The sequence below is a fragment of the Myotis lucifugus genome, unplaced genomic scaffold, assembly GCF_000147115.1.
Source record: "Myotis lucifugus unplaced genomic scaffold, Myoluc2.0 scaffold_829, whole genome shotgun sequence".
Classification (NCBI taxonomy): domain Eukaryota; kingdom Metazoa; phylum Chordata; class Mammalia; order Chiroptera; family Vespertilionidae; genus Myotis; species Myotis lucifugus.
In genome coordinates this window covers 151,513-162,952 of record NW_005871877.1, presented here as the reverse complement: position 1 = coordinate 162,952, position 11,440 = coordinate 151,513, and positions in this window count along the sequence as shown.

Genomic DNA, 11,440 nt, shown 5'->3' with positions numbered 1-11,440 from the left:
TTGGAGGAATCTATCGGCACAAAGCGAAAACGAAACACGGAATACATCCCCGAAGCACTCAGGGAATGTGACCGATGCTTTTCCTCTGGTGAGGCAGGTGTCAGCTGTGAAATTTCTTTTGTGATATACATTCACAGTGACATCATTTGGGTTGTAGGTCTGGACATGTTAGCAAGTCAACACAGATCCCTTCAAGTCTCACCTAGTACCCTCATTGTTATGATGAATCTAGCAGAGTGTACGTTCTCATAAGAGGCGTGCGCACTCGCGTCCAACCCGACCCCCTGGACATGTCGCGGGTGAGACCGAAGGCCGTACCGCCGTCCCCTTCAGCCCCCGCCCCTCGCATGGGGCCCGCCCGCCCCCCGTTTTGATGGGTGGGAGGCGTTTTCCGCCCCCGGGAAGGGGATGAGCATTCGGGACGACTTGCTCTTTCTCCCGGTCCAGAGGGGCCGTCTAGGGCAGGTCCGGTCCGGGCAGCCCCCTGCGCCTCGCGCCCACCCCAGGAGACCCCGCACCCCCCTAGGAATGCCGTCGGGGATGGGTCAGGGGAGTGGGCTTGTTGGCTGCTGTCCTTGTACCGCCATCTCCGCGCTGGTTGGCATTTAAAACCTCATGGAAGTACAAACATGCACAGAAGCGCCGCTATCATGAGCGCACAGCTTGGCACACACGTGGTCACAACAGCCAGCAGCCTGCAGAAGGCCCTGGGGGCTGCCAGCCGCTCCCCGACGGCACCCCCAGACTTCTAACCGCACCCAGGCCTTTTGCCTGGTCTTGCACTTTAAGTGACCGGCATCGGAGCTACGGGGACAGCATTCTAACGGTTAGGAAACGCCGTGCACCGCAGAAAGGCAGCCTCGGGAGCCAGGACTCCCCCAAGCGACAGAGCCCCCCGAGACCCCTCCCACCCCAGGTTGTCGCCAGAGACCCAGGCACGGGAGGGCCAGTGGCCAGTGGCGCCTGGGGCCCTCTCCCCAAGGCTCCCTTCTCCACGGGCCCCTCAGCCAGAGCGGGGTGCCCTTGCAGGGGTCAGCCCTGGGGACTCCCGGTGGCCCACACCCGGCCCTGCCCTCAAGGACTTCCAGCAGAAGGAACTGTGTGGGCCCCACAGCTTCTGGGCGCTGGATTCACTCAGCAAACACGTGTGCCAAGCCCGGGGGTGGGCCCTGGAGGGCCCCTGGGTCAGTGGTCCTGCTGGCCCCACCCAGCCTGCCTGCAGGAGGTAGCTGGGTAAGGCTGGGTAAGGGAGGGCCAGGGTCCTTGTGTTTTTGTTTTTTGTGGGGTTTTTTGCAGGATTCTCCACCACAACTCCAGCAGCCCCCTCCACTATCTGGGTTTCCATGGAGACCTGGGCCCTGGGTCAGCTTTGGGGGAGTGGGGGTGGGGATCCCCATGCACCCTGCTTGGGGCCTAGCAAACTCCACCCGACAAGATCCGGTTCTGTTGACTCCAGGTCCCTGGGTTCTGGAAACGCTGGGCCTGAAGTCAAGGTCATATGCCCTATGCCTGAAGGGTTTGGGGTTCTGGCTCTAAATTCTGTGGGCTCCAGGCTACTTCCTCCACCGTGGGGCCTGGAACTGCGTTCCCCGCTCTCTGGGTCCCACCATGACAGCCACTGCAGGGCTGGGCCCCACGGCCACCCCACAGCCACTCGGGTCGTTGACGTGTGGGTTCGGACGTTCTTCCAGGCCCCGGGGCTCCACCCGGCTGACCTCTGGCCTCTAACTTGGTTGCAGCCCCTCCAGGGTGCTCAGCCTGCTGTCTGCACCCTCCTCTCCAGACGCTGGTCCCGGCTCCCCTGGGACCCAGCCTTCCGTGTGCTCTGAGCCAAAGCATCAGCCTCCTGGGGCCTGTAGGTGAGCTTCCCGGAGACCCCAAACGCCGGAAGACCGTGAGGACCCTGGTGGCCCTTGGGGCCGGGAAAGGGGCCTTTGGGGACTGGGGAGGCTCAGGCACAGGAACGGGTCTTCCCCACCAAGGCCTGCCGGGAGCCCCCCGCTGGCAAGCTGCTCACCTCCAGCCCTGCAGAGGGGTGGGCCTGGTTAGGGGGACATGTACCAGGGGATGGCATGCCTTGGACTTAGTTGCTTCGCCCAGCCAATTAGGTTCACTCTCTTGGGAACTTGAATTGAGACAGACAACTTCTGGGCCCTGGAACCCTGAGATCATGGAAAGTCAGTCTGAGTGGATACAGAGCCCTGCAATTGTTGGGGAGCAAAAATGAGGGGACCCACAGAAGCAGCTGGTCAATGGAGAGGGCCCTAGAGCAAAGAGGGGGGTGGGAGAAGGCAGCTCTGTGCCTGCCCTTGCTTCCCCCCAGCTCTGCCCCTCTGATTTTTTTAAATGTTTTTTTTTTACTGATTTCAGAGAGGAAAGGAGAGGGAGAGAGAGATAGAAACATCAATGATGAGAGAAAATAATGGATCAGCTGCCTCCTGCACACCCCACACTGGGGATCAAGCCCACAACCCAGGAATGAGCCCTGACCGGGAATCGAACCCTGACCTCCTGGTTCATAGGTCGATGCTCAACCACTGAGCCACGCCAGCCGGGCTGCCCCCTTTGACTTGAGTCAACCTGAGCAGGTGTCTGGCCACTTGTCCTCAGCCAAGACCCAGGCGGACCTGCAACCCTGAACCGGCCCCGCCCGAGGGTGCCAGAGGCTGTCTCCCTGGGTCTGCCCTCCTGGCTCCTCCAGCCCCCATGGTCCCAGGGAAAGCCAAGCCCGCCAGCCGGGCAGACAAGCCCCTCGCCAGCTCTGTCCCCCGCCCCCCATCTTAGTCACAGGATGCCTGTCCCTCAACATGATCTCTCCCACAACTGGCGACCGGGCGCCTGGGCAGATGCCGCCGGCAGACATGTTTGGTTTGGCTGAGCACGGTGCTTCAAAAGAATTTGAGCCGGTTGCCAACTCTGAAAAGTCAGATTTCACATAAAAATCCAGGTTTCTGGCTCCTCTGGACAAACCAGCGGAGCCTGGCAGCTCCGGGCCGTGTTTGTGGTGGCTCCGGGTTCCGAGCGGCGTCTGCCTCAACTGCCTCGGCTGACACACACCCTCACCCTCCACAGTCCCCACCGCTCCCTGCCGCTGCCCGGAGCCCCTCAGCACGTTACTCACCGCCTCCCCGGGAAGGAACTGAGCTCTGAGCTTGGCCCAGCCCTTCCTGGTTCTGCCCCCTGCCCCCTGCCGCATCCTCCACATCACCGGCCACTGACATCCTGCCCGTCGCCAAGGCCCAAGTCGACACGGAGAACTCAGACTCCGGGAAGGCCCGTCCGCCTCAGCATGATCACCCTCCAGACCAGCCTCTCCCTCCTCGGGCCACTGCCCTGGACCGACCTTTGATTTGACCTATTACTTTCGTGGTTGTTGTTGTTACTCCTCACCTGAGGATATTTTTCCATTAATTATTATTATTATTATTATTATTAGTTATTATTTAGAGAGAGTGAAAGAGGGAGAGACAGTGAGAGAGAAACATCAGTGTGAGAAAGACATTGATTGTTGCCTCCCACACGCGCCCCGACCTGGGCCAGGGATCGAACCTGCAGCCAAGACCCTTGACCGGAATTGAACTCAAGACCCTTCAGTCCTCAGGCCAACGCTGTATCCACTGAGCCAAGCTGGCCGGGCTACCCTATGACTTTTGACCTATCTTCCCCACCAGGTCGCTCTGGGAACACTGCCACTACCACAGCTCTGCCTTAGCTCACAGCTGCAGGGCCCTCTGGCTTCCATACTTGGTCTCAGCTCCCCGCCTGACCCTCTGCAGCAGGTCTAACCCCAGATCGCAGCCACTGGCCACTGTAGCTACTGAGCATGGGCGGTGAGGCTGCTTCACACTGAGCGCTGTATACACACTGGATTTTCAAGACTGAGTGCAAAAAGAAAAGGAAAAAAAAAGGAAAGAATGTAGCCCCGGCCGGGTGGCTCAGTTGATTGGAACATCGTCCCCCACACCAAAATGTTGCAGCTCCATTCCCGGTCAGGGCACATACCTAGGTGTGGGTTCCATCCCAGTCAGGGCCAGTATGGGAGGCAACCGGAGGATGTTTCTGTCTCTAAAACCAATTTAAAAAAGAAGAATCAGCCCGGCCGGCGGGGCTCAGGGGCTGAGCATCGACCTATGAACCAGGGGGTCACGGTTTGATTCCTGGTCAGGGCACAGGCCCGGCTTGTGGATTTGATCCCCATTGTGGGGCGTGCAAGAGGCAGCCGATCAATGGTTCTCTCTCATCGTTGATGCTGTAGCTCTTTCTCCCTCTCTCTTCCTCTCTGAGATGAATAAAAAAATTTTTTTAAAAAAAGAATCAACCAATGAATTAATAAAATAGGTGGCACAACAAATCAGTGTTTTTGTCCTCTCTCAAATCAGTTTTTTTAAAAATATTTTTTATTAATTTTTTACAGAGAGGAAGGGAGAGGGATAGAGAGTCAGAAACATCGATGAGAGAGAAACATCGATCAGCTGCCTCCTGCACACCCCCCACTGGGGATGTGCCCACAACCAATGCACATGCCCCTGACCAGAATCGAACCTGGGACCCCTCAGTCCGCAGGCCGGTGCTCTATCCACTGATCCAAACCGGTCAGGGCTCAAATCAGTTTTTAAAAACTTTAAATAAAAAGAATTAGCCAATAACTGTATGAATAAGTGGAACAACAAATGGAAGAAAGCAGAACTCCCTGCCACCACCTCCCAGCCCCAGGCCCGGCCACGCACAGGGTGCCGCTCCCAGGAAGCAGCTGCGGCCTTGAGTGCCCCCTCCCACGCCAGCTCAGCCCTCCAGCGCCTCTGCCCGCGGCGCAGCTGCTGCAGGCTATGCCAGGACAGGACCCTTCACCAGGGCAAGATTTGGCCACATCTGGCCAAAAGCCAGAAGGGCCTGTTTGGACAAATGTCACTGGCCCCGGAACCACCCGCCCCTCCCAACTCGGACACTGGGCAGAGCAACATAGGTGCCCTGGGAAAGACATGTGGCCCCTTCGCAAGCCCCCTGGGGCCTCTTGGGGCAGGACTCGCAGGTGGGCAGAAAGGGGCACGGACCATGGCCTCTGACGCTTCCCTGCGGGGAGACCAGAGCCATCGCTGGCATCGCCCCCCGAGGCCTGGAGACTCCAACTGTTGCCCCGCCGCCCACAGCCCTCGGCTCAGTGAGGAGAGGTGGGTGGACACATTCAGAATTCCTTTCCGGGGCCAGAGAAACTGTCCACACCGTTCCTGCCCCCAGGCCTGGAGCCAGCCGGCCACTTCCTCTGGCTGAGGCTGCCGTGGGCACCTGCCCTTTGTCCACCACGGGCTCCCTCCCCAGGCCCCTCCGAGGAACCGAGAGTGGCCGAGGGGGGAACAGGAGCTGGGTGAGAGTCCGCGTCAGGACAGTCACTCTCTGGGCATGAGCCCCACCCCCATCACGGGACTGACCGGCACGGGACTGGCCGGCACCCGGGCTCACCACCCACCCCTGATGGGCCCAGGCCAGGGACCGGCTGGCTGCAGAGGACAGAGCCCACACAGACAGCTGTGTGCCTGGCTCCCCCCCAGCCTGCCTCCGCTCACCCGGGCTGCTCATGTGCCGTGTACCCACCACCCACTGCGTGCTGGGGCCTCTCTCCCCGCGGGTGGAGTGGGCACGGGGACACACGGTGAGCAGGTGGCTCTGCTGAGCCTTCCCTTCCAGAATAAAGGGGACATGAAGAATTGTCCCCATATTTCCCCAGATGTGGGGAACGCGACTGCGTAATTTGTGGTTGTGGGGACAGTGTAAAAAAAAGCAAAACAACGAATTATCCCCACCCCCAGGGTGGGCATGAAGCTGCCAGGACCAAGGCTTTCAAAAGTCTCGGCACAGGACAAGCCCCTCTAAATGCTCGCCGTGGGGGCTCCGAGGGGGCAGGGACCGTCCTGCCTGGGAACACAGGGGGTGGGGGCTCACAGAAGTGGCTCCGGAGCCGCCTGAGTGGTGGGGCATCCCAGGCAGAGGGCCCAGCAGGAGCAGAGCCTGGGCTTCTCTGGATGAGAGAGATCGAGGGAGACCCCAGGAGACCAGGGGCACAATCTGAGGGAGGGGCCTCCCGGGCTTGTGGCCGGACCGGCAAATGACCTCAGGCCAATCCCTGGCCCTGTGAGGACCTTGGCCGCCTTACCTGCCTCGGGCAGAAGGCAACCTGCCGGGGAAGCAGGACAAGCAGGACAAATGGGCAGGTGCCCGAGGCAGCCTCAGAGGAAGTGCGGCTGGCTCCAGGCCTGGGGGCAGGAACGGTGTGGACAGTTTCTCTGGCCCCAGGAAGAGTGCCCATAGCCGGCCCCCAGGCACGCTGTCCTCCCCACCCTCTGCTCCTGAAGGGAGCTTTCCGCAGCCTGGCCGGCCGCCCCCTGCCTGCCCCTCCTCCATGCCCTGCCAGCATCACGGCTCCTCCTCACAGTCCTGCCCTCTCAGCCCCCTGCACACACCTGGGAAGGTGCCCGGTACCCCTGGGCCCTGTGAGCACTGTGCCCACCGCCCACTGTGGCCGCGAGACAGGAAGCAGAAGGGGGCTCCCTCCTGTGCTTTGTGGAACCCATGCCCCATGCGGTCCCCTTCCGTGGGGGACCCCATCACTGTCTACTCATCACTGTCTGCCCCTCCGTCCGCAGGGAGGGTCAGGAGGGCCCACCCAGCCGGGGGACGCTGCACCGGGAGAGGCTCCTGCTCCTCCCGGCTGGGGCCCCAGAGGAGGAGAGACCCGAGGCCCAGACCACCCCAGCCGGCTGCTGCGGGCCAGACCTGGCTGCTGGGGCCCCGGCGCATCGACAGACTCTAGGTCGCCAGCCGGAAGCCACGTGCTCTGCCGGGCCCCTGGTTAGTTGGCAATAATAACATCCCGCAGGGACTGTGCCTGCTCTGTGTCACCCCAGCGAGTCCTCTCACCACCCCAGGGCGCCGCTGGCATCATCTACACGGCTTTCCCAACGTCTCACGGCTGCGAGAAGGCCAGGTCGGCACCCACATGCGGTCTGTGTGCCTCAGCGTCCCCGCGAGCTGTCCTGCCCCTCCAGGGCCTTCACCTCTGTCTGCAAGGGACTGGGGGGGAATGACCTGTGCCTGGGGCCTCGGACATAAACGGCCCAGAAGACCTCGCCTGGCGACGGAGGACAGAGGCAGAGCCCAGCCCTGAAGCCAGTGCCCTGGCGGCCCTGCTCCAGCCCAGCTGTCGGGGCCCACACTGCCCGGCCCGCCCGGCTGCCGAGGCCCTCAGGGTCCTCACGCTGGGGCCCCTCTCCTCCGCCAGCAGCGGCCCTCAGGAGGGGCTCTGGTCCCCACACCTGCTGAGCGAGTGACTGACAGTGGCATGTGCACGGTGCCAGCTGCAGGCTCCGACCAAAGGGAGGCGGCCAGGTAGACCAGGTGGGAGCCCCTGACGCCCCCCTGGGAAGGGGCCCACACCTACCCCCGAGGTCCTCGATGATGTCCAGGGTGGAGCTCCAGGAGAAACGCTCCACGGCCCCCAGCTCCAGCCCGGCCAGGGCGCTGGGCAGCGCCTCCAGCTCATAGGCGCCCCGCTTCTTCCAGTAGAGGAACATGCCGGGGCCCAGCGAGGCCTCCCCACCAGGCCCGTGCCCTCAGAGGCGGGCGGCCCCGGGGACCTGGGTCCCCGAGGCCTGGACGCCGTGGGCACAAGGGCTGCAGAGGGGCTGTGGGGACCCTGGGGCTGGCCTGGGGCCGCGAGCTCAGCCTCCCCGGGGAGGGAGCAGGCTGGGAGCAGCTGGGGGCCCGGAGCTGACCAATGGCCGGGCCGGCCCCACACAAAGCGCCTTTCTTCCCCTCCTACAGACATTTTACAAATTTCCACTTCCCGGCCCCCTCGGAGCCCCCACGGAGGGGATGGGCTGGCGTCTGGGGACGCAGAGGCCCGGAAAAGAGTGCGATTGTTCCGCGGTCTCTTTGCTCAGATAAGTTTTCAGAGGAGAAAAATGTGCTGCCCCAGGAGCAATCCCAGCCCCCTGGCCCTGACCTCTGACCCCAGCCCCAGCCCTGGCTGAGCCCTACAGGGGTTTCTCAATGAGGAGAGGAAGCACCATGAGGGTGCCAGGGGGTGACCCCAGAGCTGTCTTCCGCTGCCCCATCAGGCACCCTCCCTGGGAAGCTCAAGGCAGGCGTCCCAGCGCCTCTGAGCAAAGGCCTGGAGGAGGCCTCAGGGGTCAGAGGGCAGAAGCTGCTGCCCAGGCCTTGCCCTCAGGCTGCCAGCGAGCCCAGCATCTGCCCTCTGGGCTCTTGTCAAAGGCCTCTCCCTTCCCTAGGCTGGCCACACTTCACCCGGCTGCCCGCCACCCATCTCCCTCCTTGGACTCGTCACCCACACCAAAGGCAGCGCCGCGCAGGGAGCCCGGGGCGGGCGGAACTCCTGCACAGAGCCTCTGGCACCGACAGGACGGAGCTTCGGTGCCCCCTGCACTGTGGGCACAGGGTGGGAATGGAGGGGTGGGGTGGGGGCAGGAAGGTCGGAAGGGCTGGTGGATGAAGGAGCTTGGGGGGTACAAGCCACCCAAAAAAGAACCATCAGAAGAATAAAAAGTCCAGCTATGCAAAAATTGAAAGTTACCAGTCCAGGTATTCCCAAACCTTGTAAAAACAGCAAACTTTTATCTAGTTGAAAGATAGAAATGAAGACTGATGGCTGCCCTGGTGCTCAGGAAGGCCGGGCCTGCCACTCCCCCGTCCCCCACGGACGCAGGACTGTCCCGCGGCGCAGATGAGGAAACCAACCGGCTCAGCGAACGGCTGCGGAACTTGGATCTGAACCCAGGAGCGTCTGGCTTCAAAGCCAACGCGGGGGCCTGGGCAGCCACCTAGGGGAGGAGGCTGGGCGGTCAGAGGGCAGAGGTCTGGCCTCATGTTGCTGAGCCACCTCTGTCTGACCCTCTGCACCCCCAGCCTGCCAGGCCCCGAGGAGCTAGCCTGGCACTGGGGGCCGAGCCAGGGCAGAGGAGAGCACCCCACCTACCAGGCGCCTGGCGACAGGGAGGCAGGAGGTCCAGGCGGGGAGAGCTGGCAGCAGAGGGCTCTGCCCTCCAGGGGGGTCGCCCAGGGCTGCGGGGGTGGGAGGGGGTGGGTGGCTGTCTAGGCAGCCTGCACACCCCTAGCTGAGGGCTAAGATGCCAAGAGGCAGCGGAGTAATTCAAACCATATGCCCGCCTACCCTCCTCCTCAGGCTCGGAGCCAGGGATGGACAAACGCAGGCTCCTTGGTCCTTGATCCCTGGCACCCACGCGGCCTGGGCTTGAGCTCACCAGAGGCTGGGGGTGCCCCCCTCGTGTTCACGGGCAAGTGGCCAGTGTGGGGGTGTCAGGCCGAGCTTGGGGAGTGAGGCAACGTGTCCCCAGCAGCCACGGCCTCATCTCAGGGCCCACCCACCTGAGGCCAGGGCTGCAGAGTGGGGGGTGGTCCCGGAGTTACCCAGCCCAGCGCCTCTGTGCCGGGCCTGGTGGGGCCGCTCTGGGTTATGGTTTCAGAACAGCCAGCCCCAGTGCAGCCTCGCGTGTGGGTGGGGTGGTGGCAATGATTTCTCCCCGCCCTCAGCTCTGGGGTGGACACAAGGAGCCCCTGCCCCCTGCATACACCCAACGACAGAGGCCAGCTGTGCCCCTCCCTCCCCCGCTCGCAGCGCATGAGCCCCATCCCCCGGTTCTCTCTGTCCCCAAACGTGTCTCCTGCTTCCCACCTCCCCGCCTTGGCTACGGCCAGTCCCCCCCCCCCCCCCCCCCCCGGATGGGGGCTCGGCTACCACAGTCGCCCCTCTCCTTCCAGGCTGGAGGTCCCCGGCCCGCCTCCCTCCTTCCTCCCTGTGCACATGCAGAGGGCGGCCTGCAGGCCCTTCACTGGACGGGGGGAGCCAGGAAACCAGAGGGCTGGCGGCTGGCGATGCGGCTCAGACATGGGGTCTCTTCATCGGCTGAGACAGCGGGTGGGCATGGCTGACCTGCGCACTGCTGTGTCCCCAGCCCCTGCGGGCAGAGTGATGACAGCTACGCTGACTCCGGCCAGAGGCCGTGCTGAGCGTGGCTCATACGTTCTCCCCTTTAACCCTCACGTCAGCCCATGAGGCAGGACTGTCATCCCAGGACTGGGGTGCAGAGGCTGAGATGGGGCGGGGGCGGGGTAACTTGCCCAGAGTTAACAGGGTGCCAGGCACAAGCCACACGGCCTGGCCTCGATGACAGTCACTGCCGGTGAGCAGCCCGAGGCCTGAGGTGGTCAGGGTGGTCCAAGCTGGGAGCCCAGCCTCCGGGGCCCAGGCCTGCTCTCCTACCCCGTCCTTCTGCCTCCAATGCCCCTGTAAGCGGAGCCAGGAGGCCACTGGCTGGGACCAGGACAGACAGAGGGACGCGGCCCTGGAGTGTTGGGGCTGCTTAATCCAGGGCCTGGCCAGCGCCTTGGGCGAGAGGAGGGGTAAGCTTGGCAAGTCAGCTGTTTCCTTGAGGGCGGAAGCGCCCCGAGGCTGGAGAGCCCCACAGCTGCTGAGTAAGGGGCTGAAAGGGGAACAGGAGCAGGTGGCCTGAATCCCGTCAAACCCTCCTCCCCTCCCCCCCCACCCCCGCCGTGTCTCCCAGCAAGCCACGGCCACGGCCATCAGGGACCTGGCTGAGCCCCAGACGCCTTCCTCCTCACCCGCCCTGGAGACCCCTTCCCTGAGGGCAGCTCCCAAAGGGGTGGGACTCATTGAGGGCCCTCCCTGGGCCTCACTGGCCGGCAGCCGAAGGCTCTGATTCCACATCTGTGCGTGGGTTAGGGAGGAGCCCCGACTGTGCGGCTCCACGAGATCCTGCTCACGGGGCTCCGCAGGGGCCTGGCAGAGAGCAGGGGACGCAGACTTAAGGGGGGAGAGGAGGGGAGAGGGGGCGTCCTTGCAATCTGACAAGGGGGCCTGCCCCTCTCACTCCCTCTCCCAGGCAAGGTCCACCATGACCCTTGTGGTCCCCTGAGCCCCCCAGGAGCTGGCGACCACATCCTTTCCTCCTCCTGACCTTTGGGGAGGCCTGTGTGGACCCCCAGGGCAGCCAGAGTGCCAGCTGGGGGGGGGGCTGGGAGCAGAGCTGGCGACGACAGGCAGTGCCCAGTGCCAGCCGCCAGCTCGCGTGAGAAGCAGCCTGGCGGCTGGGCCGTGTTAAGTGTTCCCAGGTGGGGCTGCAGCGCCAGCCGACGCCAGGCAGCCTGAGGCCCGTTATGTAACCCAGCCCCCCGCCGCCAGCCTCTTGCCGCCGGCCAAGCCCGAGAGGACGGGTCCCTGACCACCCCCCACCCCCCACCCAGCTCCGGGGAAGGGAGAAGACTCTGTCCCCACCTGCCAGGGTGCTGGCCAAGGACCCTTCCAGGACCACAGCCCGGTGGGGGCCCTGGTGGGGGGCTGGGGGGGGGAGGCCAGTGCCCGGCCAGCAGGCAGTGCATGTGCCCCAGGCCG